This window comes from Papio anubis, chromosome 19, assembly GCF_008728515.1.
Source record: "Papio anubis isolate 15944 chromosome 19, Panubis1.0, whole genome shotgun sequence".
NCBI classification, from domain to species: Eukaryota; Metazoa; Chordata; class Mammalia; order Primates; family Cercopithecidae; genus Papio; species Papio anubis.
The window spans coordinates 27,377,109-27,404,977 of NC_044994.1; the positions used below are offsets into that span (position 1 = coordinate 27,377,109).

Genomic DNA, 27,869 nt, shown 5'->3' on the forward strand with positions numbered 1-27,869 from the left:
CTCTGGGAGGCTGAGGAGGGAGGATCACCTGAGGTCAAGAGTTCAAGACCAGCCTGGCCAACATAGTGAAACCCTATCACTACTAAAAATAAATAAATAAATAAAAACTAGCTGGGCGTGGTGGTGAATGCCTGTGATCCCAGTTACTCAGGAGGCTGAGGCAGGAGAATTGGTTGAACCCAGGAGGCAGAGGTTGCAGTGAGCGGAGATCACGCCACTACACTTCAGCCTGGGTGACAGAGCAAGACTCCATCTCCATAAAAGAAAGAAGAAAAAAAAAAAGCATAATGGCTTCATGACAAATTTGAATGTGAAGAGATGAAGAGAATGCATCTCATGCAATACTGAAAATACATGTCAGGGAAGACAGTAAAACATGCTGAGAAAGAGATGTGTTGGAGCTTCAGGGTCTGCTATAACACTGGATGCTCAGCACACTGCCCCGTATGAAGTCTTGCTCCCCACCTCTCTTCCAAGGCGTGGGGCTCCATGTTTTCATCTTCAAGTTGGTTCTCCACAGACTGGAACTAAATATTTAGCGATATGTGAGATGATTCCTCTATGAGTTTCCTCCCTAGGAAATTCATACTGTAACTATCACAAACTTGGTGGCTTGAAACAACAGGGATTTATTATCACATGGTTCTGGAGGTTAGAAATCTGAAATGAAGGTGTTGATAAGGCCATACCCTTTTCCTTGTCTCTATGATTCCTGCTGGTTACCAGCAGTCTTTGACATTCCCCGTCACATGGCCTTCTTCCCTCTGTGTCTGAGTGTGGTTCCATGTATCATCTTTTTAAAAGACATCAGTTGTTGGCTTTAGGACCCACCTAACAATCAAGTATGACCTCATCTTAATTAATTACATCTGCAAAAAATGTACATTTCCAATAAGGTCACATTCTGAGGTTCTAGGTGGACATAAATTTTGGGGGTATTCAACCCAGCACACTGCCTTCGCCAGCTAGTAATTTGTTGAAATTCACCCTTCTGTGACTGCTATGTAACATGAAATGGGTCTTTTAAATCTATTTCCTTAAGGCAGGGAATGAAGGAAAGGGGCCTAAGAAAGGCAGCAAGTCCTGGATGGAAGGTGGATTATGACACCTGGGAAAGTAATATCCGTGATGGCTGGAGAGACTCAAACCACAAATTTGAATACAAGTAATTCTATCCAACTGCCTGATGCCTTTGGAATCTACCCCTTGGCCAAGGCCACGACAAAATATGGTAAACAGAATATAAGGCTATGATGGGATGTATTTATAGCCACAGGAAAATATAGGGCTCTGCCTTGTGGAGGAGATGAAATGGAAATGAATGTCATCTATAAATAATCATCACTGACTTAGTACATTCATAAAATTTCCCAGAAGCAGGAAACTGGAATGAGAATAGGCCAACCGGAAGCAATGCACTGAGCAGTTATTCTGCCTCCTTTCTTTTCTAGATGATAAAACTAAAGACCCCCACAGTGAAAATGCTTATCCCAATTTAGCCAGCTATTAAGTGGCAGAACCCAAACTGGATCTAATATCTCCTGACTCTGTTCTTCCTATTTTATCTTGATACTCCTCAGGAAAATGATTAGAATAAAATAAAAACGTATTTCTTGCAAGTTCTGACAATTATTACCTAGCAAGAGGATTTGAGGAAATGGCATTTTTGAGGAAATGGTGAGAAATTTGCCTTTAATTCATTTGTGTGGAGGGAGAGTTCATTTAATTTCTTAGTTTAATATTAAGTTGTAGAAACAGTGTTTGATAAACCGAATCACAGGAGGAAAAATAAGAAAAAGCTCCTTAGCGGTAGGCGTGATGTTACAATTTGTCAGCAGGAGGCGCTAGAGAGACATTGCAGGAGGAAGGGCTTGCCTTCTGGGACTGGTGCGCACAGCTTCTCTACCTCTTGGGCAGTTTGGTAGCCGAGTGCCTCCAGTGAGACGCCTCCCAGTGAATGGCTGTCTCTTGCACCCTAGAGGGAAGACTTTTGGTAAGTTCTGAAGGGCAGATTTCAGGAAAGTTTCACTACCAGGGCAAAACAGTGACTTTCCTGCTATCCAGTGAGCCAAGGCCATGCACCATAGAGGAGGTGCCTAACAATCAAGTGCACAAAATGACACTCTAGGTGAATACAAGTCAGTCTCTTTCCCTAGTGCTTGCTCAACGGACTGTAAACAAAGTAACCACGGTGGCAGGGATGGAGGCTATGTATGGGCTCAAAAACAGGGACCGCCCCCACTCACCAAAACTGACCTAGCGAACACCACCATGTGTACCTACTTTGTCAACAGCAGAGGTCAATACTAAGCCCTTCAAGTGGTCTGTGGGAACCAGCCAGCCACCTGGTGGCAGATTGATTACATTGGACCATTTTATTCACAGAAGAAACAGATTAATCCTCAGTGGAATAGACATATATTCTGAATATGGATTCGCCTTCCCTGCCTGTTATGCTTCAGCTAGTCCTACTATCTATGTACTTACAAAATACCTTAGTCATCTTCTTGGTATTCTGCACAGCATTGTTTCTCATCAAGGAGCTCATTTCACAGCAAATGAAGGATAGCAATGAGTTCATGTCTGGAAGGAATCAATTGGTCTTACCACCCACATACTCCAACATCCAGAAGCAGCTGGCCTAACTGAAAGTTGGAATGACTTACTGAAGACTCAGTTATGGTGTCAGTTGGGAGATAGCGCCCCAAAACAACAGCATTCTGTCTTACAGGGTATCATACATGCTTGGAATCTGAGATCATTATGATGCTGTTTCTTCATAGCCAGATTACATGGATCTGGGCATCAAGGGGTAAAAGCGAGCATGACTCCTTTCACTTTTATACCCAATAACCCATTTGCAGAATTTTTCTTCCTCTTTCAGAGACTTTGAACTATGCTGATTTGGAAGTCATAGTCCCCAAGGGAGGGATTCTTCCACCAGCAGACACAATGTTTCAATTGAATTGGACCATTCAGGAAGGTGAAACTGCTTCCCAGACATATTAGACTTCTTATACCATTGGACCAACTGGAAAATAAAAAGGAGTTATTATAGGTGAGGTACTTGATCATGGTTACCAAGAGGAACTTGTGTTGCTACTACACTATAGGGGCAAGGACTGTGTCTGAAACTCAGGGAGTTATCCAGGTGTGCCTCTTATACTTCTGTGGCCACTAGTAAATGTTAATGGAAAACTACAGAAACCAAAAAAGTCAAGGTTAACAACTTAGATTCTCCAGGAATAAAGGTTTGGGTCACTATACTGGGTAGAGAACCCCAACAAGCTGTGTTTCTGGCTGAGGATGGAGGATAGGTGAACTAGTTAATGGAAGAAGGAAGAGGCAGATATTCAGTTTCACAACAAATTACACAACCAAGGACAGTAATAGCTTTGTGTATTTTCTGTTTGCTTATTATATACAATTTTGTATTTCATATTCTAACCATTTTCATCTTCTCTCTCTACATTGTCGTTTTATATACACATAGTTGAAACTTAACTTTACAATGTATTGTTTCGGTTACAGAATATTTAGTGGGACTATGAATGAATTCGAGGAATAATTAATATAACCAGTGATGAATACGATGACTGCCAGGACTGTGCATCTTTACATTTTGAGGAAATAGTGAGAAATTTGCCTTTAAAATAGATTGTTGTATTTTATTACAGAAGAAAGAGTTGCTTTGTTGATGTACAGATGTACTCAAAGATGTTAAGAAGGTTGCACGTGTAAGTTGAGTAGTCAGAGTCCTATTCTCATTTGAATCTTTGCTTTTGCTCAAGCTATTCCATGAGGGAACCTTCAAAAAGTTCATGGAAAATGTGTATTATGAAAAACTATGCATGAATTTCAAATTTTTTGCAAATAAATTCATACTAACTTGATATGACATGTCTGAATAGAACCTAGTTTGAGGCACTAAGAAGGATAAGATATCGATTTGAAAAGATCCCCTGTTGGAGCAACATGAATTCTGCTAAAATTGAAGCAAGAACAAACATCAAATTTATGGTGATGCTTGCATGAAAGAATGGTGAAATCATTGACGCTTTACAAAAAGGTTATGAGGACAATGTCCCCAAATAAATCAGAAGTTTGCAAATGGATCAATCACTTTAAGAAGGACAAGATGATATTGAAGATGAAGCCTGCAGTGGCAGACCATCCACATCAATTTGCAAGGGAAAAATAATCTTGTTTATGCCCTAGTTGAAAAGGACTGACAATTAACAGTACAAACAATAGCCAACACCATAGATGTCTCAAATGGCTCAGCTTACACAATTCTGACGAAAAAAATAAAGTTGAGCAAACTTTCCACTCTATGAGTGCCAAAACCATTGCGCCCAGATCCACTGCAGACAAGAGCAGAGCTTTCAGTGGAAATTTTAAACAAATAAGATATAGATCCAGTAGCATTTCCTTGAAGAATTGTAACAGGAGATGAAACATGGCTTTACTAGTATGATTCTGAAGACAAAGTACCATCAAAGCAATGGCTACCAAGACGTGGAAGTGGTCCAGTTAAAGCAAAAGTGGACTGGTTAAGAGCAAAGGTTGTGACGACAGTTTTCTGGAATGCTCAAGGAATTTTGCTTGATGACTTTCTGAAGGATCAAAGAATGATAACACTGCTTATTATGAGGGTGTTTTGAGACAGCCAAAACTTTAGAAGAAAAACACCCAGAAATCTTCACCAGAGTTCTTCACAACGACAATGTTGTTACTCATTCCTCTCATTAAACAAGGACAGTTTTGCAAAGATTTCAGTGGGAAATCATTAGACTTCATCCATCTTCCAGTTCTGATTGGGCTCATTCTGACTTTTTATTTTCTAATCTAAAAAAAATCTGTGAAGGGCACCCATTTTTTTTTCTTCAGTTAATAATGTAAAAAAGACTGCATTGACATGGTTAAATATCCAGGATCCTCAGTTCTTTAGGGATGATCTCATCACTTACAAAAGTGTCTTGATCTTGGTGGAGCTTACGTTGAGAAATAAAGTTTTAATTTTTAAATTTTTATCTCTTAATTTTATTTTCCCACAAACTTGAAGTTCCCCATGTATGTACCTTAAATGACTCCTCCTATCCTCTCAAATTTGAGACACTGTTTATTTCATCATGAAGTTTCTTTCAGTTACCCTACCCTGCAGTGATTTCTTTCTCTGTGTCCCTGAAGGATTTGATAGTATCATAGATTTAGTACCTAATTATACATTCTGAACTTAATTATCCTTTAATTATTGGATGTATTATACTGCTCTCCATCCCCCGCCCCACCTGCCCAAGTCCACTAGACCCTAAGCTCTTTTAGGATGATATCTCATTCCTTTTTTGCACTGTCCATCAAAAACACACATACAGTGAGTCACTACTCAATGAAATACTTCTTAATTAAATAACTGTCCTTACCCACGTGCTGCACTGATCAATCTCCATCTTGCTCCAAATTCAGTGTTTCAGCTAATACAGTGTTTTTCAACCTAATTTAACTAAAGAGCATCTTTGACATCAATATTTAATTCCTCAAAACCACTTGGGACTAAAAAGATAATTTGTTAATTTTTGCTTGATATGTAAAAATGATTTACATAAAATATTTTATTTTGAATTAACATCATAAAATTCTTTAAAAGTATATTCTACATTTGTGATATGACTTTTTTCCATTATTTGGAAATAATTAAGAAAGCAGAGATAAAATACTATACTGTGGTTATTCAAAAAATTAAAATAGAATTACCATATGATCCAGCAATTCCACTTCCGGGTATATACCCAAATTAATTGAAAGCAGGGACTCAAAAAGATATTTGTACACCCATATTCATAACAGCATTATTCACAGTGGCCAAAAGGTGAAAGCAACACAAGTGTCCATCAGTAGATACATGGATAAACAAAATGTGGTATGCACTTAATGGCATATTATTCAGTCTTAAAAAGGAAGGAAATTTTGACACATGCTACGACATGAATGAATCTTGACATTATGTGAAGAGAAATAAGATAGTTACAAAAAATACTATATGATTTCACTTATATGAGTTACCAGGATTAGTTAAATTTATAGAGCCAAAAAGTAGAATGGAGGCTACCAGGGGCTGGGGAAGGGGGAATAGGGAAATGGGTAGTAGCTGCAGTCAGATGATCCTGAAGCTGAAATCATCTGAAGACCTATCAACTCACAGGTCTGGTGGTGCATGTGATTGTATATTGGACATGATGTGTCATAGCTGGAGGCTATCCAGATGTCTCTCCATGCTGCCTTTCCATGTGGCTAGGTCGGGCTTCCTCAAAGTATGACAATGTGAGGGTCGTCAGACTTCTTACATGGCAGCTGGCTTCCCCTAGAGTCTGCATTCCAAGAGACCTGGGGAGAAGTTTCAAGGCTTCCCATGACCTAGCCTTAGGCAACCCAAAATATCACACTTTTGCTGTATTCTATTCGTCAAAGAAGTAACTAAAGTCAGCCCAGATTCAAGGAGAGAAGAATTAGACTTCACCCCCTAAAGAGAGAAATGGCAAAAAAATTTCAGCCACTTGTAATCTGTTATAAGTGAGCTCATCCGATTGCAAAGTGCAATTATTACTTTCATTCCCATTTTATGTAATACCAGACTGCATAAGTCATACTATGTATTCACTAACATACTGTATTACTGGAAAATGGACACCTTACATGTGACAAGACTTTTTGCCTAGGGAAAAAAAAAAATCAACTAACTTTTTGTGTTACTATAGAATTTCCATTTTTACCCATTTCTAGTTTTTTTTTTTTTTGAGATGGAGTCTCGCTCTGTCGCCTAGGCTGGCATGCAGTGGCTCTCTGCTCACTGCAACCTCCGCCTCCCGGGTTCAAGGATTCTCCTGCCTCAGCCTCCTGAGTATCTGGGATTACAGCCCTGCGCCACCACACCCAGCTAATTTTTGTATTTTTTAGTAGAGATGGGGTTTCACCATGTTGGTCATGCTGGTCTCGAACTCCTGACCTCAGGTGATCTGCTAACCTCGGCCTCCCAAAGTGCTTGGATTATAGGCGTGAGCCACCACACTCTGCCTACACCCATTTCTAGTTTTTAGTATAATTTCCTATTACTTAACTTGAAGATTGCTTTACTTTTTTTCTCATACAAATGTTTTTGTTGAGATATAATTTACATACTGTAGTAAGCAGAAAAATGGTACTCCAAAGAAACACATCCCAATCCCTGGAAGCTGTGAACGTGTTGTACTACATGGCAAAAGCAAATTAAGGTTACGGGTGAAATTAAGGTTGCCAAGTAGGTGACCTTGAAATAGATTATTCTGGGTTGTCTGGTTGGGTCCAATGTAATCAAAAGGGTCCACGTAAGTGAAAGAGAGGCAGAAGAATGGTCAGATTGATGTGAGAAGGACTCAATCTACTATTGCTTCCTTGGAAGATGGAGGAAGGGGCCATGAGCCAGGAATGCAGGCAGCTTCTAGAAGCTGGAAAAGCCAAGGAAACATTTCCCTAGTAAGCTCCAGAAAGGAATGCAACACTGCTGACACTTTGCTTTTAGCAAAATGAGACCGTAACAGACTTCTGACCTCTAGAACTGGAATGCAATATATTTGTCTTGTTTTAAACCAGCCAGGTTGTGATATTTTGTTACAGCAGCAATAGGAAACATATACGTGCCACAAAAATTCACCCTTTTGAAGTATATGATTCAACCGTTTTTAGTATAGTCACAAAGTTGTATAACTTCACCACTATCTAATTACAGCATATTTTAATCACACCCCAAATAAGTTCCATTATCAGTCACTTCCAGTGCCTCCTCCTCCTAGCTCTTGACTACCACTAAACCATTTTATATCTCTGTGGATTTGCCTGTGCCAGATATTTCACATAAAAGGAATCATACATGTGTCCTGTTGGGTTTGGCTTCTTTCCCTTACCATAATGTTTTTAAAGTTCATCATGTAGCATGGATCAGTACTTCATTTCTTTTTATCGTCAAATAATATTCCATCATATGGCTATATCACATTTTGTCTATTCATCAGTTAATGGACATTTGAGTTGTTTCCACTTTGGGGGCATTCTAAATCATGCTGCTATGGACGTTGGTATATAAGTTTTGTGTGAACAAATGTTTCCAATACTTTTGCATATATACTTAGGAGTGGAATTGTTGAATCATATGGAAACTTTCTGTTTAACCTGTTGAGGAACTGCTAAGCTATGCTCCATAGTGGCTGCGCAATTTCATATTTCCACCACCAATGTATGAGGGCTCCAACTTGTCCACATGCTTGCCAACATTTATTTTCTATTTTAAAATTATTATTCTAGCCATCCTAGTGGTTTTAAGGTGGTATTTCATTGTGGTTTTGACTTGCATTTCCCTAACGATTAATGATGTTGGGTGTATCTTAAAGTGCTTATCATCCATTTATATTATTTCTTTAGGGAATGTCTGTTCAAATTCTTTGTCCATTTTAAAATTGAGCTATTTGTCTTTACATTGTTCAGTTGTGAGAGTGCTTTGTGTACTCTGGATAATAGTCTGTTATCAGATATATAATTTATAAATATTTTCTTCTTAGTGGGTTGTCTTTTCACTTTTTTGATAGTTACTTTGAAACACAGAAGTTTTTAATTTTGATGAAGTTCAATTTTTTTTCTTTAGTTGTTTGTGTTTTGGTGTCCTATTTAAGAAACCACTGCCCAATCCAAGGTCATAAAGATTTATTGCTATTTTTTTCTGAGAACTATATACCCTTAGCTCTTGCATTTAGGTCTTAGATCCATTTTGAGTTAATTTTCGTATGTGGTGTGTGTAGTAAGGATGCAACTTCATCCTTTTTCATGTGGAAATCCAGTTGTCCCAGAACCATTTGTTGAAAAACCCAATCTGTCCCACTGTGTTGTTTTGGCACCTTTGTCAAAAATCAGTTGACCATAAACATATGAGTTTTTCCTGGACTTTCAATGTCATTCTGTTGATCAATGTATCTGTCCTTATGCCAGTACCACATAGTTTTGATTACTGCAGATTTGTGGTAAGTTTTGAAATCAAGAAGTGTAAATTCTCCAACTTCATTCTTTTCCAAGATTGTTTGTTTTGGTTATTCTGGGTCCCTTGCATTTCCACATGAATTTTAGAATCAGCTTGTCAGGTTTTCTAAAACAGGCAGCAGTGATTTTAATAGGCATTGTGCTGAATCTGTAGATCAGTTGGGGGAGTATTGCCACCTTAATATCACTGTTTTCCAATCCGTGAATATAGAATGCCTTTCCATTTTTTAAAGTCTCTTTAATTTCTGTCAACAGTGTTTTGTAGTTTTCAGTATACAAGCTTCAGACTTATTTTGTTAAATTTATTCCTAAGTATTTCATTACTTTTGAGGCTATTGTAAATGGAATGCCTAATGTTGTTTTTGGATTACTCATTGCTGCTGTATAGAAATACAGTTGATTTTTGTATATTGATCTTGTATCAATTACAAGGGTTCAGCAACGTTGCTGAAATTGTTTATTATTTATTAGTTCTAATAGTTCTTTTGGTGGTTTCTTTCTTTTTTTTTTTTTTTTTTTGAGACGGAGTTTCACTCTTGTCTCCCAGGCTAGAGTACAATGGCGCAATCTCGGCTCACTGCAACCTCCACCTCCCGGGTTCAAGTGATTCTCCTGCTTCAGCCTCCTGAGTAGCTAGGATTTCAGGCATGTCCAGCTAATTTTTTGTATTTTTAGTAGAGACAGGGTTTCACACTGTTGGCCAGGCTGGTCTCAAACTCCTGACCTCAGGTCATCCACCTGCCTCGCGGTGTCTCACACCTGTAATCCCAGCACTTTGGGAGGCCGAGGTGGGTGATGGCTTCTTTAGAATTTTTCTTTTCTTATTTTTAGGAACAGGATCTTGCTCTGTTGCCCAGGCTGAAGTGCAGTGACATAGTCACAGCTCACTGCAGCCTTGACTTCCCAGCCTCAAACAGTCCTCCCACCTCAGTCTCCTCAGTAGGGGGTACTATAGGCATGTGCCATGATGCCTGGCTAATTTTTTAATTTTTGTGTAGCGACGAGTTTTGCTTTGTTGCCTAGGCTGGTAGAATGTTCTTTGTACTATTCATATTATCTGAAAATAAAGATAGCTTTACTTCTTCCTTTCCAATCAGGGTACTTTTAATTTCATGTTCTTGCCCAATTTCCCTGGCTAGAACCTGCAGTACAATATTGAATAGGAGTGGTAGAAATGAACATCTTTGTCTTATTCCTGATTTTAAGGGAAAACTTTCCATTTTTTACCATTTAGTGTGATGTTAGCTATGAGGGTTTTGTTGTTGTTGCTTTGAGTCAGGTTCTCACTCGGTTGCCCAGGCTGGAGTGCAGTAGCCCAATCATGGCTCACTGCAGCCTTGCCCTCCTCAGGCTCAGGTGATCCTCCCACCTCAGCTTCCTGAGTAGCTGAGCCTAAAGGTGAACACCACCATGGCTGGCTAGCTTTTGTGTTGTTTGTAGAGATGGGGTTTCACCATGTTGCCCAGGCTGGTCTCAAACTCCTGATTTCAAGCCATCCACCCGTCTTGGCCTCCCAAAGTGCTGGGATGAAAAGTGTGAGCCACCGCGCCTGGCCAGCTATGGGTTTTCATAAATGCTCTGTATTAGGTTAAGGAAGTTCCCTTCAATTTCTACGTTTGTTTTTCTCATGAAAGGATATTGAATTTTTGGTCAATTTTTTTGTGTGTCTATTGAGATGGTCATGTGGGTTTTGCTTTTTATTCTATAGATATGATGTAATTATATTTATTAATTTTCTTTTGTTGAACTGTCATTCTTAAAAATCATAATATATATAATTGTTTTGTAGTCTGTATCTGATATTTTTAGCATCTGAAATTGTTGCATTTGCTGTTTCTTTCTCAAGGATTCTAGTTTTCTTACATGTTTTGTAACTTTTGACTATAACTAAAGTTACTTGTAGAAATAATTTGAGATTAGGATGATGGTACTTTCCTCCAGAGAAGATATTTATTTGCCACTTACAAAACAGCAGGAAGTCTACCTATCCAGGACCATCTCAAATCATACGAAAGCACTGAGATTTCCTGAACAACCTAGGTGATTCAAAAATGGCCTATAATTTTGCACAAAAGCATTATAATTCACCCCCACTTCAAGGAAGGTTTCCTCTGACTCCTGTGTGTAGTATCTGTCCCCCTTACCCTGTTAGTTCTCTAAAAGGAAAGTTGGAATGTTCTGTAATAGGAAAATATACTAAAAAATGACGTAGACCCTTACCTTATATCATATATAAAATTATCTTGAAATGGATAACTAGCCTAAAAATATAAGAGCTAAAATTTAAACCCCTAGGAGAAAATCTAGAAAAAGAATCTTTGTGATGTTGGGTTAGTTAGCAGTTTCTTAGATAGGGCACACCAAGTAAGAACCAAAGGAAAAAAATAGATCAAAACTACATCAAAAATTAAAACGTTTTGCTCTTTAAAAGACACCATTAAGGAAGACACAGAAAATATTTGCAAAACATATATCTGATGAGGGATTTGTCTTCAGAATATGTAAAACTCTTACAAATCAGTAAGACAATCTATTTTTTAAAAATGGTAAATAAACACATGAAATTTGGTCAACATTATTAGTCATTAGATAAATTGCATTTTAAAGCCACCATGAGGTGCTGGGCACAGTGGCTCATGCCTGTAATCCTAGCACTTTGGGAGGCTGAGGTGGTTGGATCACTTGAGGCCAGGAGTTTGAGACCAGCCTGGCCAACATGGTGAAACCCCGTCTCTACCAAAATTACAAAAACTAGCCGGGGCTGACCACGGTGGCTCCTGCTTGTAATCCCAGCACTTTGGGGGCAGGGGACAAGACGCGTGGATCACCTGAGATCAGGAGTTCGAGACCAGCCTGGCCAACATGGCAAAACCCCGTCTCTACTAAAAATCCAAAAATTAACTGGGTATGGTGGCGTGTGCCTGTAATCTCAGCTACGTGGGAGGCTGAGGCAGGAGAATCGCTTGAACCCGGGAGGCAGAGTTGCAGTGAGCCAAAATTGTGCCACTGTACTCCAGCCTGGGCAACAGAGCAAGACTCGATCTCAAAATAAAATAAAATAAAATAAAATAAAATAATAAAGGCACGATGAGCTGTTACTGGAGTGCCCTGATGATTCTGGAACCACTCTTGGAAAAACAGATCTCCAGCAGACTTTCAGCTTCTTCAATCTGTGGTCTCTGTTCCTGGAGGCGGGCTGAAGCTCCCTAGACAGAAAGGCCAGGAACTGTTACAGTTCTACTAGAAGCTGCCCTTTCAGGTACATTTCTGGTTTCAGTCACTGTTGGCAGGGTCCTTGAAGGGTCCAGAAAGAGACTTACGAGGTCCAGATGAATATGAATAGCAAAATTTCCTGGCATGTTTTGGAAAGACACGTGGTTCATGGCAGTTACTTCACTCCAGGCTGGAATTCCTACTCTCTATGGATAGTACTCTCTTCCTCCTTTATATATACTTGTTTCTCTTTCATTTGCAACCCAGTACAGTACCTTTTTAAAATTCAACAGTCATCATGGCTGTGGAGTGAAACAGCAAAACAGTTATTACTGGGAGTTTCCCTCCTCAGAAATCATCCAGGAATGGCAAATTGCAAACCTTCCTTTGGTCATAGATGTCTCCTAAAGGAGGGCAATACTTAATAAGATAATTTTATAAATGGAAACATAATGAAATTTCCTAAGTAATTTGCAAGGCTGCTGTAACATTGTCATGCACATAGTCACATTTATTTTAAAATAATGCTTTGTTTTGTAGAGCACTAAGAGGAACTCAGAATAAGGAGACTGAACGTCTAACAGTATTAAAATGTGGCTCCAATTACAGTTAACAAAAGATATTTTCCCTGCTGAGGGAACTGCCTTATAGTGACAGTGATCACCTTTCTATAGTGATGTAGAAAGAGAGACACTTTTTCCTCTGAGATAATGAAGGCTGGAGAGGAATACAGATTTTATAAATTTCCAAATTTTTTCCCACACAAGACAGTCAAGGAGCATAAGTACTAGATTCTCCTTTTCCTATTTCAGAAATCAGTTTACTAATCCTAGCAACAAAATAGCTGACATTTCATAGGCACTTGATGCTACTATGACAAGTGCCTCATACACACCATCCCACTGAATCCTCTCTGCAGACAGGAAGTGCCTGTTAACCATTGAGCTAGGGCTGAGCTCCTCTTTAGGATTCATTCCTTTTGTGCTTCAGAGCATCTTGGAGGCTGGAGGCTCGCTCCTCAGTGGCTTCAGGAGCAGAGGCCACTCCTGCATGAGTTTCGTCCTAGGAGTCTACCACGGGGGCTTCTTCCAGTGCCTCCCTGCCCAGGGCCATGAAAATCATCATGGAATCAGACAGTACGAAGATCCTTGGTCCCCTTTCCTAGAACTGTTTACAGGGAAGGCTTTGAGTGAACATGAAGACTGCAATCAGTTGAGGACTAAATCAGAGGAGCCGAAAGGAGGCATTAAGTATAGACTTTTGTGATAGGATAAGACTCTGAAACAGGAACTTCTGATGATGCTGTTCTCAGTAAATTTCCTTCTCACCTCATAGCCTTTCTATCACTCAAGTCATGAGCCTGAAGTGGATATTGTTTCAAGGGACAGAAAAACCTAAGTTTTTCCAAATAGTTTTTTGTGACCACATAGTGGGAACAATAGTCTTTAAAACCAATATTTTAAAATTCCAGTAGAACATTTATTTTTTTAAATAGTGGGCTTTTTGAGAAATTTCCTCATTTCTTTCCTTTCTTTTTTGAGTTATAAAAATTCATCTTTGAAAATCCAAAGCTGACATCTGAAGGATCCTCAAATACAAAGTTCATAGCATAAACAATAGTTAGTGGGGAAAATGCACGCTAGCATGAGTTAAAGTGTGATCAGCTAGTAGAATGAGAAAACTAGAAAATGGGAAGGCAGGTGACTAAAGCTTAGGAGCTGGTGGCTTTCTGAGCAGGCACCATTAGTTGCCTGCCCAACAGCAGTTCTCTCTTTTTGAAACCAGTCATGGTAATGCAACGCCTTCTCTTTTCATTACCTACTTACATTTCCAGCCTCATTTGTTGCTAGGATGAATGGCTAAGAGATCCAGTTGTTAGCAATGAGAATAAAGGAAAAATGACCTGGAAAGCATTTGGGAAAGACTTTGCTATTGATAAAAGGAAAGCCCTTTCCCCTTTGCCATTTTCTTCCTGACTTCAATGCAGTTGTGTAAGAAAGTGATGCTTGAAGCTGCACAGTTTGGAAATCGTAAGATAATAAAGCAAAAAATGAAATGCAAGTACATTGAGAATGCAGGTGTGGCAGGCAGACTAATGTTCCCCAAAGATAGCCATGTTATAATCCCTGAAACCTGTGACTATGTTATGTTGCCTGGCATGGGGGAATTAAGATTGCAGATGGAATTAAGGTTGCTAATCAACTAACTTTGAAATAAGGAATTATCTTGGATAATCCTGGTGGGTCCAGTGTAATCACAAGGGTCTTTAAATGGAAAAGAGAGGCAGAAGAGGATGTTGGAGTCACAGAAACTTGAATGTGCTACATTGCTGGACTTGAAGGTGGAAGAAGGGGCCATGAGCCATGGAATGTAGGCCATCTCTAGAAGCTGGAAAAGACAAGGAAACAGATTCTCTCATGCAGCCTCTAGAAGGCTCCAAGGCTGTTGGCACAGCCCTGACAACACCTTTGTTTTAGCCAAGTTAGACCATTTTACACTTCTAACTTCCAGAACTGTAAAACAATAAATTCATGTTGTTTTAAGTCACTACGTTTGTGGTAACTTGTAACAGCAGCAGTAGGAAATGAATATAACCATTCAAGGGCAAAACAGCTCCCAGCCCCCCAGGCAGCAAGGTGTGACCATGTGTGTAAGTTACTTCCCACTCTTGTCCTGAAAAGAAAGCTCCTTGCTCTCAGCTTACGTTTTATTTCTATAAAGTAGAACATGGTCATGCAAATGATTGGCCTATTTCTATCTGGTAGATGTGAACAACGCTGTATGGGTTCGCTGAAGCCACAGACAGAATAACCTGGATCCCTGAGTAACAGTAAGATGCAGAGACACATACACTCCTGGTTCACCCACCTACTGAGACTTTCACACCAAGGGGAAATAAACTCTCTGTCTTGTTTAAGTCACTGTTATTTAGCGTGTACAGAAGTCTTGCAACCAATATCCTATATTTCTCTTGGAAACAGAATTGATCAGAAAAAAATCAGCAAAAATTTAGAAGATGTGAACAATTCAATTAACAAAGTGGATTTCTATACAGAATATAGAATATATATTTAATATATACAGAATATACAGAAGACTGCACCCAACAACTGCTGAATACATTTTCTTTTCAAGGACGCATGGAATCTTCACCAAAATTGACCATATGCTGGACTCTAAAGTAAGTCTCAACAAATCTCACAGGGTTGAAAATCATACGGAATTTTCACAGGATTAAAATTATACAGAATAGGCCAGGCGCGGTGGCTCACGCCTATAATCCCAGCACTTTGGGAGGCCGAGATGGGCGGATCACGAGGTCAGGAGATCGAGACCATCCTGACTAACACGGTGAAACCCCGTCTCTACTAAAAATACAAAAATTAGCCGGGCGCGGTGGCAGGCGCCTGTAGTCCCAGCCACACGGGAGGCTGAGGCAGGAGAATGGCGTGAACCCGGGAGGCGAAGCTTGCAGTGAGTGGAGATCACGCCACTGCACTCCAGCCTGGGAGACAGAACAAGACTCCGTCTCAAAAAAAAAAAAAAAAATTATACAGAATATATTTGCTTACCACAATGCAATTAAGCTAGAAATTAATTACAAAAAGATAACCTTAAAAATATTCTTATGTTTGGAGATTATAAAATATATTTCTAAATAATCCTTGTGTCCAAAAAGAATTTACAATGAATATTATAAAACATTTTAAATTAGATGGTGATATCTTGAATCACCAACAGTAGCTTTTAAATGTTCTCACCACAATGATAAGTATGTAAGGTAATGAGTATGTTAATTAGCTTGATTTAGCCATTCTACAATGTACACATGTTTCAAAACATCATGTGGTACATGACGAATATACCCACTTTTTGTCAATTTAAAATAATTTAAATGTAAATTAACCAAAAATACTAAAATTAATAACAATTAAATCCCAATTAAAATAAGTTGATTAAATGGTAGTAAAATACTACACATTAAAATGTAAGATGTAGCTAAGGCAGTACTGAAAAGAAAATTTGTAATCTTTAGTGCTTAAAAGGTGAAAATCAACAAAGAAAGCATTCATTTCAAAAGCTTAGAAAAAGAACAATAAAATATAGCAAAATACAGTAGAAGAAAGAACATATTAGAAATAAAATAAAAACAATAAAAAAATAAAAAACTGTCATACAATAAAAACAATCAACAAAGCCATAGTTCTTTCAAAGACATCCAGTCAATAAACCACTGCTGAGATCCTTCAAGAAAAAAAGAGAAGACACAATTAATAAGAGTGACTATAATTTATGTCTACACCAGGGCATGTTTACACTGAGAAAGGCTACTGAATGTAATTAAATTATATACTTTTTTGAAACATTTATTTATTAATTAACAAATTAATTTTATTATACCAGTGAACCTATAAAATACTTTTGTTCAAAAACTACTCTCAAAAATTGTTTCTAAAAAAATTAAAAGAGCATGTATAGCAAAGCAGTCACTGAATTTTTTTGACAAGTGTATTTTTCTCAATATGATCACATTTAACACCTCTATAAAATTGCCTGCAATCCTTTTTTCAAGCTGGAAGAAGCTTTGAAGCTTCTTCAAAGCTTCTTCAGCTATGATTAATTTATAGTTGAGTTGAATTGGGTTGGGTTCTTTTGGAAACAGATTCTGAGATGAAGCTGACCGAGCAGTCTGTTTGAGGAATGTCTTTGGGATCAATGTGTACGGGAGGAAAAGGAAGGAAAAGTGAGAGAGCAAAGGGCCAATTGGGCTATGATACAACCCAATGATAGCCTTAATCAACCCCACGGGGAACTCTGCTATTAAAATGACTTGTCAGAGTTGTCCTGTTTGTGCCACAATGTCCAGATCTTTACCCCCCACCAGTTGTTGAATATGGACCACTGGAGGAAGAACAGGGCCTTAAGCAAGGCAGCCCTCCAGCTGAGAGAGGCCCTGAATGCATTGTATCTGTCACTAGCTTTGCGGCCAAAAGTCATGATGGAAGCTGCTCAGTGCATATGTGTCTTATACACAACTGGGCCACATCATGGCTGAAGCCTGAATGAATTCCAAAGTGAAGATCGACCAAAACCATTATGGCTTATTTAAATTCAACTATTGATGATAGTTAAATTGTGTTTCTCTAGGGAAAAATGCTAAACTGAGTAAGATGCCAGGAAAATAGATATAAACTGGGACTGTCCCATACACATCAGGTCCATTTCAGGCAAATAAAGATGTATGATAGCCCTACAAATAACTGACATTAGAAATGAGAATGGAGACATTGTTACAGATTGGCAGAGATTAAAAGAATAACAATTTGAAATTTAGAAATATTCATTTGAAATTCCTTGAAAACACAATTTTCCAGTTTACTGATAGAACTAGAAATAGGAAACATTAATAGCCCAATACTGCTAAGGAAATTCAATCTATAATTTTAAATCATCCCCCCAACCCGCAAAAACTACAAGCCTAGTTTCACTAATGAAATCTTCCCGAACATTTAAAGAGGAAATAGTGCCAATCTTAAAAATTCTTACAGAGGTTAGAAAAATAGAAAATATTTTCATTCTTATTTTATAAGGCCAGGATAACCCTGAAATGCCAAAAGCTAATAAAAACATTACAAAAAAAAAAAAAGAAGAAGAAGAAAGAAAAAATGGCAAGGTAATTTCACTAATGAATACAGTTACAAAAATCTAAATAAAATATTAGCAAAATCCCTCAGCAATACATACAACATGATGAAATAGGTTCATTCCCAGAATGCAAGGTTTACTTAATACTATTGGAAAATTATTAAATGCAATCCACTATATTAACAAAACAAAGAAGAAAAATTGTATGATTTAAGATACAGAAAAGTTGTTTAATAAAATCAAATCTCTATGTTGAAAAGAAAAAACCAACCTCTTAGCAAACTAGAAATACAAGGAAAAATCCTTAATACAATAAAGAATATTCACTAAAGACCCACAGCAGACATTACCTTTAATAATGAGATGATCAAGCTTTCTTCTAGACACAGGAAACAAGACAAGGATCTGAGAAACAAGACAGGATTCCACTGTTACTACCTCTACTCAACATTGTCCTAGAGATCCTGGCAGAGAAAAAAGCAAGGAAAAAAGTTAAAAGCTAAGGATTAGAAAGGAGGATTTTTGGCTGGGTGTGGAGGCTCATGCCTGTAATCCCAGCACTTTGGGAGGCAGGCGGATCACCCGAGATCAGGAGTTCGAGACCAGCCTGGCCAACATAGTGAAACCCAGTCTCTACTAAAAATACAAAAAATTAGCCAGGTGTGGGGCGGGTGCCTGTAGTCCCAGCTACTCAAGAGGCTGAGGTATGAGAATTGCTTGAATCTAGGAGGCAAAGGTTGCAGTGAGCTGAGATCACGCCACTGAACTCCAGCCTGGGCAACTAGAGCAAAACTCCATCTCAAAAAAAAAAAAAAAAAAGAAAAAAGAAAAGAAAGGAGGATTTTTTAATAAGACATGGTAATATTTGTAGATAACCTATAGATAAATTAAGAGCATTAACAAGTTCAATATACAACAAGCAACTGCATTTTTATATTTCAGCAAAAAGTTGGAAAGTAAAAAAAAAAAAAATCCTTTAAAGTCATTAGAAATTAAACACCTAAAGCATATGACAAAAGATAGGCATGACTTTTAAGCAAAAAGTTATGAAATATAATTGAGGGAATCTGAAGAGCTCCCAAATAACCAGAACAATCTTGAAACAGAACAAATTTGGAGGTCTCATACTTCCTAAAATTCAAAACTTATTCCAAAAACACAGTAATCAAAACATTATGGTACTGGTGTAAAGACAGACCTACAGACTAAAGGAATAGAATAGAGAGCTCAGAAATATCTGAGCCCACACATAGTCAAATGCTTTTTAACAAGGATGCTGAGACCATCCAGTGGGGAAACAGTCTTTTCAACAAATAGTGCTGGGAAGGTTGGATATCCATATGCAAAAGAATAAAGTCAGACCCTTACACATCATACGAAAATTAACTCAAAATGAATTAAAGACCTAAATGCAATAGCTAAAGCTGTAAAACTCTCAGAAGAAAACATAAGGGGAAATCTTCATAACATTGGATTTGGCAATGATTTATTTAATATGAAACCAAAAGCACAGGCAACAAAGCCAAAATAGATAAACTGGACTACATCAAACTTTAAAACTCCTGTGCATCAAAGGACACAATCAACAGAGTGAGAAGGCAACCTATAGAATGTGAGAAAATATTTGCAAATCATTTCAGACAGGGTTTAATATCCAGAATATATAAAGAACTACAATGCAACAACAAAAAACAACCAATTAAAATATGGGCAAAGGCCTTGAGTAGATATTTCTCCAAGGAAGATATACAAATGGCCTAACAAACACCTGAAAAAATGCTAAACACCATTAATTAGGGAAATATAAATTGAAACCACAAGATATCACCTCACATGCATTAGGATAGCTACTCGCAAAAAAACAAACCAAACAACCGGAAAATAACAAGTGTTGGCAAAGATGTGGAGAAACTGGAACTCTTGTGCATTATTGATAGAAAAGTAAAATTGTGCAACTGCTATGGAAAACAGTGGTTCCTCAAAAAACTAAAAATAAAATTACCATGTGATCCAGCAATTCCACTTCTGGGTATATACCCAAAAGAATTGAAAGCAGGATCTTGAAGAAATATCTGGACACCCATGTTAGTAGCAGCATTATTCACAATAGCCAAAAGGAGGAAGCAACCCACATGTCCATCAATGGGTGAGTGGATAAACAACATGTGGTATTTAGTATAATGGACTATTATTCAGCCTTCAAAAGGAAGGAAATTCTGACACATGGTACACCATGGGTGATCCTGAGGACATGATGCCAAGTGAAAAAAAGCCAATCACAAAAAATACAAACACTGAATTATTCTTCTTATATGAGGTACTTAGAGTAGTCAAATTCATAGAGACAGAAAGTAGAATGGTGATTGCCAGGGACTGGGCGGAGGGGGAGGTGGCAATAGGCAGTTGTTTAATGGGTATAAGGTTTCAGTTTTGCAGAATTGCAAGAGTACTGGAGATTGTTTGCACAATGTGAATGTAGTTGATACTACTAAATTGTGCACTTAAAAATGGTTAAGGTGGTAAATTTTATGTCATGTATATTTTAACACAATTTAAAAAACACAACAGAGCGTATAAAACAATATTTACGGAGAAAATTATTGAGAAACCAGTAAAAAAAATTTTACTGAAACACATTAAAGAAGACCTAAATAAATGGAATGAATTCCGTATTCATGGACTGATTATAACTTAATTGTAACCTATTGTAACCTAATATCGTAAAAATGGCAATTTTTCCCAAATTAACTTGTAGACTTAATATAATCCCAATAAAAATTGAAACACTTTTTATGGAAATTGAAAAATGAATACTAACATTTACATTGAAATACAGAGTTAAGAAGAGCAAAGACACTCTTGAAGGAGAATGTAGGTGATAAGACTTGCTCTACTGGTTATCAAGATTCATTAAAAGAGCCAGGTGTGCTGACTCACACCTGCAATCCTAGTACTTTGGGAGGCTGAGGCAGGAGGATTGCTTGGGCCCAGGAGTTTTAAACAGGCCTGGGCAACAAAAGGAGACCCTGTCTCTACAAAAAGTTTTTAAAAATTAGCCAGACACAGTGGCGTGCACCTGTGGTCCCAGTTACATGGGAGGTTGAGGCTGGAGGATTGCTTGAGCCCAGGAGGTTGAGCCATGTCTGTGCCATTGCACTCCAGTTTGGGCAACAGAGTGAGACCCTGTTATCTTTAAAAAAAAAAAAAAAAAAAAAGATTCATTGATTCGTTAAAAGGTTGTAATAACTAAAACAGTGTGGTGTTAGTGTAAGATAAATAAACATACCAATGGAAGAAATTAGAGGTACCAGGAAAGGATTCATACATACGTGGGTGGCTTGACATGTGACACAAAGATCTTTGCAGAACAGTGGGAGAAAGTTTTTTTTTTTTCAATAAATGATGCTGAATCAATTATCTAAATGGAAAATGTAAAATAAAATTGACGCCTACTTCTTACCATACAAAAAATCTTTTCAAGTTAATTATAAACCTAATTGTAAAAAGCAAAACATTAAAGATGAGGGAATATAATATAGGAAAACATTTTCAAGATATTGAGATAGGGAGAGATTTTAGAAATATGACACTAAAACTCTAATCTCAAAGGGAAAGAAAAAATGATAAATTCAACTTATTAAAAATTAGGATTTTTATTTATCAAAAGACATGCAAATGTGGAATTCCAGGATATTCGCTGTGCAACAAATGAAAAAGTAGTCTCAATTTGAGCAGTAGCACTGAGAATAACTCCAGTAATTTTTTAGAAGAATTATTGGAAAATTCAGACTTGTTTAACATATTAAGAGGACCATACAACTTCCATAGAGATTTAAGCATTAATTTTGATAAGTACCTAGAAAACTAAGCAAAAAAAAATAAAGCAATATAATGATTTTTTCAGTGGCAAGAACACAGAAGGATGTTTCCAGACTAGGAAAAATAATTATACAATACAATACTACCTGGTTCATTTGTGAAAAATATTTGCAAAATCATACTATGATGAAGACGTACCATTATATTGTATTGCAACTGTATTTAGAGGAAGAGAATGAACTGAATTTCCATTTTCTAAGGTAGTATGATAGTATTCTTTGCCTTCTTCTCCACAAGAGGGCGCAAGGTGAATGAGCTTTTCCTTTTGTGGCCTGGTCTTCATACTCTGCCCTTGGCATTTCAATCTAATACCACAAGTATTTTCAAAACGATGGCTCTTCTCAACTGGAAAAGTGGAAAAGTGGTCTGTAATGGTCTGTAACCACCTTTCAGACCCTAAGCCTGGGTCTAGGAGAGCATTTCCGACTGAGCTTGTCTGCTATGCAATGCACTGGCGTAATGGAAATCATGCCAGACCAGGGGTCATCCAGCATGGACTGTCCTGCGGAGGCTGTCCCCTCCTGGCCAGGGCACCTGAGGCAAGTGAGTTGGCCTCTTGGAGTCTCAGTTTCCTCATCTGTAACACAAAGGCAATTAGAGTAATCACCTCATAGGATTGCCCTGGGAAATAAATGAGGTAGTTTCCTGAGTGTCTAAGAAGTATTTTACATGTACTAAAAAAGTAACTATTATTATTTTTGCTATTAATTCCTTATCTGTGAAACTCCACAGGAATTGCCAAGGGGGGACTGAGTGACCTCCAAGAGTCTCCTCCAAGCTCTTTTTTCTGAGTTTGTCAATGACTTACCATGCATGCTGGTCATTTTCTGTAATCTATCTGTAAAGCTTCAGAAAGGAAGAGGAAACCTCTGAAGAGGAGGGACATGCTGTTCCCAGGAATCTGCTCCAGCAGCTTTTCTGTCCTGCTGGGTCCTGTACCCGCCCTCCATGCCTGCTTTGTGCTGTGGGGCTCGAAGTGTGTGGCCAACACATCCCACACTTTTGGTCCTGGTCTGAGCTTGGCCCTGACAGCGGTGGAGAACAGAGGCAGCTTTGGTTTAGTGCTGTCCATGCTGGCCACAGCAGCAGCCTCTGGCCCCTGGGGCAACGAGGTAGCTGGTGTAGGCTCGGGGGCCGGGTCAGTAATGACTTCTTCATCTCTAGTTAACCCTCCTCTATATTCCTTCTTTGGCACCCCTCCAGCCACACCCACCAGCCATTGCAATACCTTGGTAAATAATTCTTTGCCCTAGATCCTTCTCTGCTTGAAAGAACAAGTGGTTTCTGTTCTCAGACTGCGCTTTGATTGATGGGTGCAGGGGCTTCACCATCTGGAAAGCTCTCCCCAGGCAAGTGGGGTGCACGGGCCAGCCAAACCACAGTCATCATCATCACCTCTTCTCACATGCAGGTTTCTAGACATTAATAGGAGCCAGAGGGCACCATATGGGTGTTATTTGTATACACCTGGTGTATACAAATATATTCATTTATATTGTGGTGCAAAATCCCATACAGCCTGCAATGGGGCAGCCTTTCTGAGCCTGAGGGGTGGGTCGAACCTTTGCTAACATGTTAAATTATCTGGTTGTGCATTTCCCTTTAGGATGTGTGCTTCCTGGCTTTCTGCTGCCTTTCTGCTTTAGAAGCACAGCGGCCATGAAGCACTAAACTTCACTGTGTATGCAACCAGGCACTGCAGGATTTTAAAAGGGTGCTGAAGGATGGATAGGGGCTGATTCCCAAGTCATGCTCAAGACTCCCTTACGAAGATGGTTGCCAAAGACTGGTTTTGTGACCCTAGCTGGCCTCCTATCTTTGGCCTAGAAAGAGGTTTAAAAGACTGAGAAAAGGCTGGTGATGAGAGGGGTTTTTGAAAGGGTTGCTGGGAGGGACCTGCATGACACCTTGAGGGGCAAAGGGAATGTGGGAGTGTTTCCCAAGGACCAAGTTTGGGCCGCTCCACTGAGAAAGCTGGCTGGGGTCATTTTATATCTCACCCAAGAGGGCTGCCTGAAGAGCAAAACCCCACAGCAGAGTAAGTTCTGAGGCTCTTTCATCACCTAAAGGCTCAGGAAGTTGTCTTGAGTGACCAGCTGGAAAGAGAGCCCCAGAGACTAAGGAGTCTCGGAAAAAAACCTACAAAGTTCCTTCCAGGGAGGAAAGAACTTGCCTCAGAGAGAGTTGATTCCAGATCATCACAAAGTTCCAAGTTGTGTGAGAATCCTGCTGCCTCACCCTCCTTAGCTCCACCCTGGGTGCGGCCAAAACCCACAGCAAAGGGTGGGGCTGAAGAAACAAAAGGGCTTGGAGGGGAAAGGAGAGAAACACATCAGGATATGTCTCCCTGCAGGTGGCTGCTCTGCAGTGGGTCCCTGCCATGCAGAGGAGTGAAAAGGGAAGAACTAACCCCACTGTAGGGGAAACGAGTAATGCTTTCTCATCACTTCCCATGAAGCACCTTTCCTCCACATAAAGGCCAGGCTGGCAACCCACGCTGAGGTTTAGAGTTCATGGGGTGGCTAGGAGGGGTGTCAATGGCTTTGGGCTTTATTGTGGTGCAAGATCCTGAGCCCAAAAGGGTTCAAGCACCACCCCTGGGAGTGAGGGACTTTACTTCTACCTTTCCCCAGGAGTAGTGGGTCTCTGCAGAGGTTGAGGTGGGTAGGAGAGAGGATTTGAGAAAGGGGAGGGTGCAAGTAGACTGTTTAGGGGAGGAGTGTGAACTTGTCCAAGGATTGTGGTGAGCCTGCTGGGCAGGGCTGCTGCTCATCTGACATTTCAGAAGAGTCTTCCTGGCTGTGACATTGCTGTCCCTCAGCGCCTGCTCTTCAGATCTGATGGGGTTGATGATTCTGGTTAACCAGGGCTGACATTTCGCCCCAGTCTAGAGACAAAGGGTGCAAGGTAGGTAAGGGCATCAGAAAGCAAGTGGGGCTAGCCCAATGAGGAATAAAGTGAGACTCTGGCCCTACAGACCAGGCTCGGTGGATGGAGGAGTTGGAGCCAGGATTCTATAGTGAGCAAGAACCATGGGGGATTATAATGACCGAACTTCAGGCTCCCAAGCAAGCTGTTGAAGGTGGTGCATTTACTTGTGCAGTTAGGCTGTTGAGGAGGGAGAGGATGGTTGTCAACACGACAGAGGACTGGGAGCATGAGTGTGTGGTGCATCTATGGTGCTGAAGTGACAGGAGAAGTTGGACAGGAGTAGGTTGGTCAGGTGCAAGTCACCATGGAATGAGGAGGGGGAGACGGAAGGGAGTAGAGTCACCAACCAGAGGGTCATGGGTCGTGAGGTCTTCAGGGAGCTCAACTGGGAGGGAGGAGAAATGGATCAGAAAGGGATTTGGATGGTTGGAATGACTGGAATTATCTGATTACTAAGCTCTGTCTCTCTCTGTGTCTCTCTTTCTCTCTCGCGCTCTGTCTCTCTCTCTCTCTCTCTCTCTCTCTCTCTCTCTCTCTCTCACACACACACACACACACACACACACATGCACAGCCTGAGCTGACCAGGGCCTGGACCATTACTCAGCCTGGACAGACTAACCCCCCTAATGCTCCATGTCACAAATGCCCTTCAAGGGCTCTTGGGCTAGGAAGTGCTGCAGAAGGAGACAGGGAGGGCCTGACGTATTCTCCCTCAGCCATCCTTCCTTCATTTGAAGTACAGAATTATTTGCTTGGTGCAGGGGCTAGGAAGGTGCCATACCAGGAATCTCTAGTGGCATTTCGTGGCTAATGGGTGGCTTAGGCTGGGGTGAGCCTTGGCAATGGCACCCCTCTGCAATAATCGTCATCCTCCTGCAGGAACTTCAGACAAACTTCAGTTCACAAATACTCATCTAGTGCTCATGGTTGGGGAGGTGCTTTGCTGGATGCCTTGAGGGATCAGCCCTACTTCCGAGAAGCTTCCAGACCTACAGAAGACAGAAGGCTTGTCTAGGAGTCACCTGAATCACACAGTGTGAAGTGTGAATGGTCACACATAAGGGGCACGCAGGAGGTGGTGGAAGACTTCCTGGGAAAGGCAGCTTCACGCTGAGATGGGAAGGAGGGTAAAGTCTTGGCAGGAAGGGAGAAGATTTCTAGGCTGAGACTGGCAATTGGACAAAATTGTAGTTAATAGTTTCTGGTGATTAAACCTGCCATAGGAGGGCAGTGTCTTCTGCTGCTTGTCTGTACCACACACATATGTGTAAGCAAATTGGAACCAACACATCTGCATGGTTCTTTTCCCACAGTGGAGGAGAGTTTCAATATGTTAATGTCATATTCCTCTTAGCAATGTTGAGACAGTGAAATCTTATTCAGCATTCTGGTTTGACATATTGCTCTGTGCTTGCATGGAATATCAGATGTGATCATAATTTGTAGACAAGAATCTTGCCTATTTTACATTTTCTGTATTCTGTGCCACACCTAGAAGCAGTAGGCACGTCCTTAGCGTCCCTATTCTCTTCCAGCTGACTTCATTCTCTTCCCTCCTGTTTTGTTGATGGTCCTGGGGGCTCTGTCCCCACTCCTTTTTCTTCTTTCAGGAGAACCTGTGGCTCCCATGGCTTTGATGACTCCTCTCCTGATGGAGGATTGGGAGTGAAGAAGGAGAAGACTTTGTAAATTAGGGGAGTGTGTTGGGCCTTGAGTTAGACACTGAAAGGTTTGTTGAGGATGGAGAGAGTGAAAGAGTGGCAGAGAAATAAGCAAAAAACAAAGGTGGGGTCTGCTGCATCAGATGCAGCTGGTGCAAGCAGGAGGTGGCCTGAAGGTGATTGCAGGAGCCAGGGAGAGATGCTGTGAAAGGCTAGGGGTAGGGAGTAAAAGCCAGCTTGCAATTGGGCCAGGTGTGAGGACATGGAGGAAGCAAGTTTTTTTTCAAGAAATCTGGCCGAGAAAGGGCAGGAAGAGATGTGGCAATAACTGCAGGGAGTGTTCCTATGATGAATGAGGCTTGAGTGTGACAGGAAGCCTGCTTTTCGTTTAAATGTTCCTTGGTTGTAGTGTAGTGTAGATAATAATCTAGTCAACCTGCATGGAGGGACTTGCTCAGGTTTCTGCCTCTGACACAATGGTAGAAGGCACCTGAGCACATGCATACCACAGTGCTAATGGTTCTTCGACAAACCTCTGCCCTAAGAGAGTCTAGGCTGAGCTGCAAAGAGCGCCTGGATTATTTAGAAGCACTACAGGCTGATGACAGAGAGAGAGAGGAAAGAGAGAGAGAGAGAAAGAGAGAGAGAGAGAAGAAAATAACTCAACTTAGAAATATCTTTATGTAAATGAAGATTGTTTTTAGAAATCTACAAACACCTAAAAGTTAATTATGCTGGATTTAAAAACAAATAACAAAAACTCCCTGAGCTCTAACTGGCTTGCGTAGAGCCCAAGGGTTCTATGGACACCTGGAGTGGGGGGCAGTGGATGTGATGATCTCAGTTTAGGAGAGAGTCCAGCTACAGTCAGAGTGCATCTGATCTGATGACTAGGGACACCTTCAGCAGTTCATAAACACGTACTGTTCTCACCAGCTGCTGGGGAAAAGAGGGTCTGGAAGCTGCCATTTGTTAGTTACAAGCAAAGGAGGTTAACTTGAAAGAAATGGGCATATTTTATATAATACAAGCTACCAGGGAGGATTTCAGAATGGTCTATCTATGTCTTGGTTAAAACGTGATCAAACGCCACCATACCTTAAAAAAAGCTACAATGAAAATTGAATTAATTAATTAAAATTAAATTTGAACAGAAAATTTAACTACTAAACTGAAGCACATAAATTATGTTTTTAAAGGTCAGCAGATTTCTGCTCCTATTCAAGGTAAACTAACAGATATGTATTTAACCTCCCACCTGAAACAACAACAAAAAAGGGAAAACACACAAAACATATGAAGTAATTGTTTGAAGACACTGGAAATCAGGCAACAAAAGACAGTGATCCTTGAGAAAAGGAATACAAATGATTGCCCCAGCTTATTGGTTTGAGATTTTCAGGTAACAGTACAGGGAAGGAGACCCAAGCAAAGCAAGACCCAACTACCTGTTGCCTATAAGAAACCCACTTTAAA

General features: G+C 39.8%; 2 long non-coding RNA genes across 2 annotated transcripts in view; both read left to right on the forward strand.

Moving 5' to 3' along the window:
- The window catches only part of LOC116271465, a 95,137-nt gene that overhangs the window by 8,363 nt on the left and 58,905 nt on the right, over positions 1-27,869 (forward strand). The gene's annotated exons all lie outside the window — the stretch shown is intronic.
- The window catches only part of LOC110741794, a 58,818-nt gene that overhangs the window by 7,787 nt on the left and 23,162 nt on the right, over positions 1-27,869 (forward strand). The window lies entirely within an intron of this gene.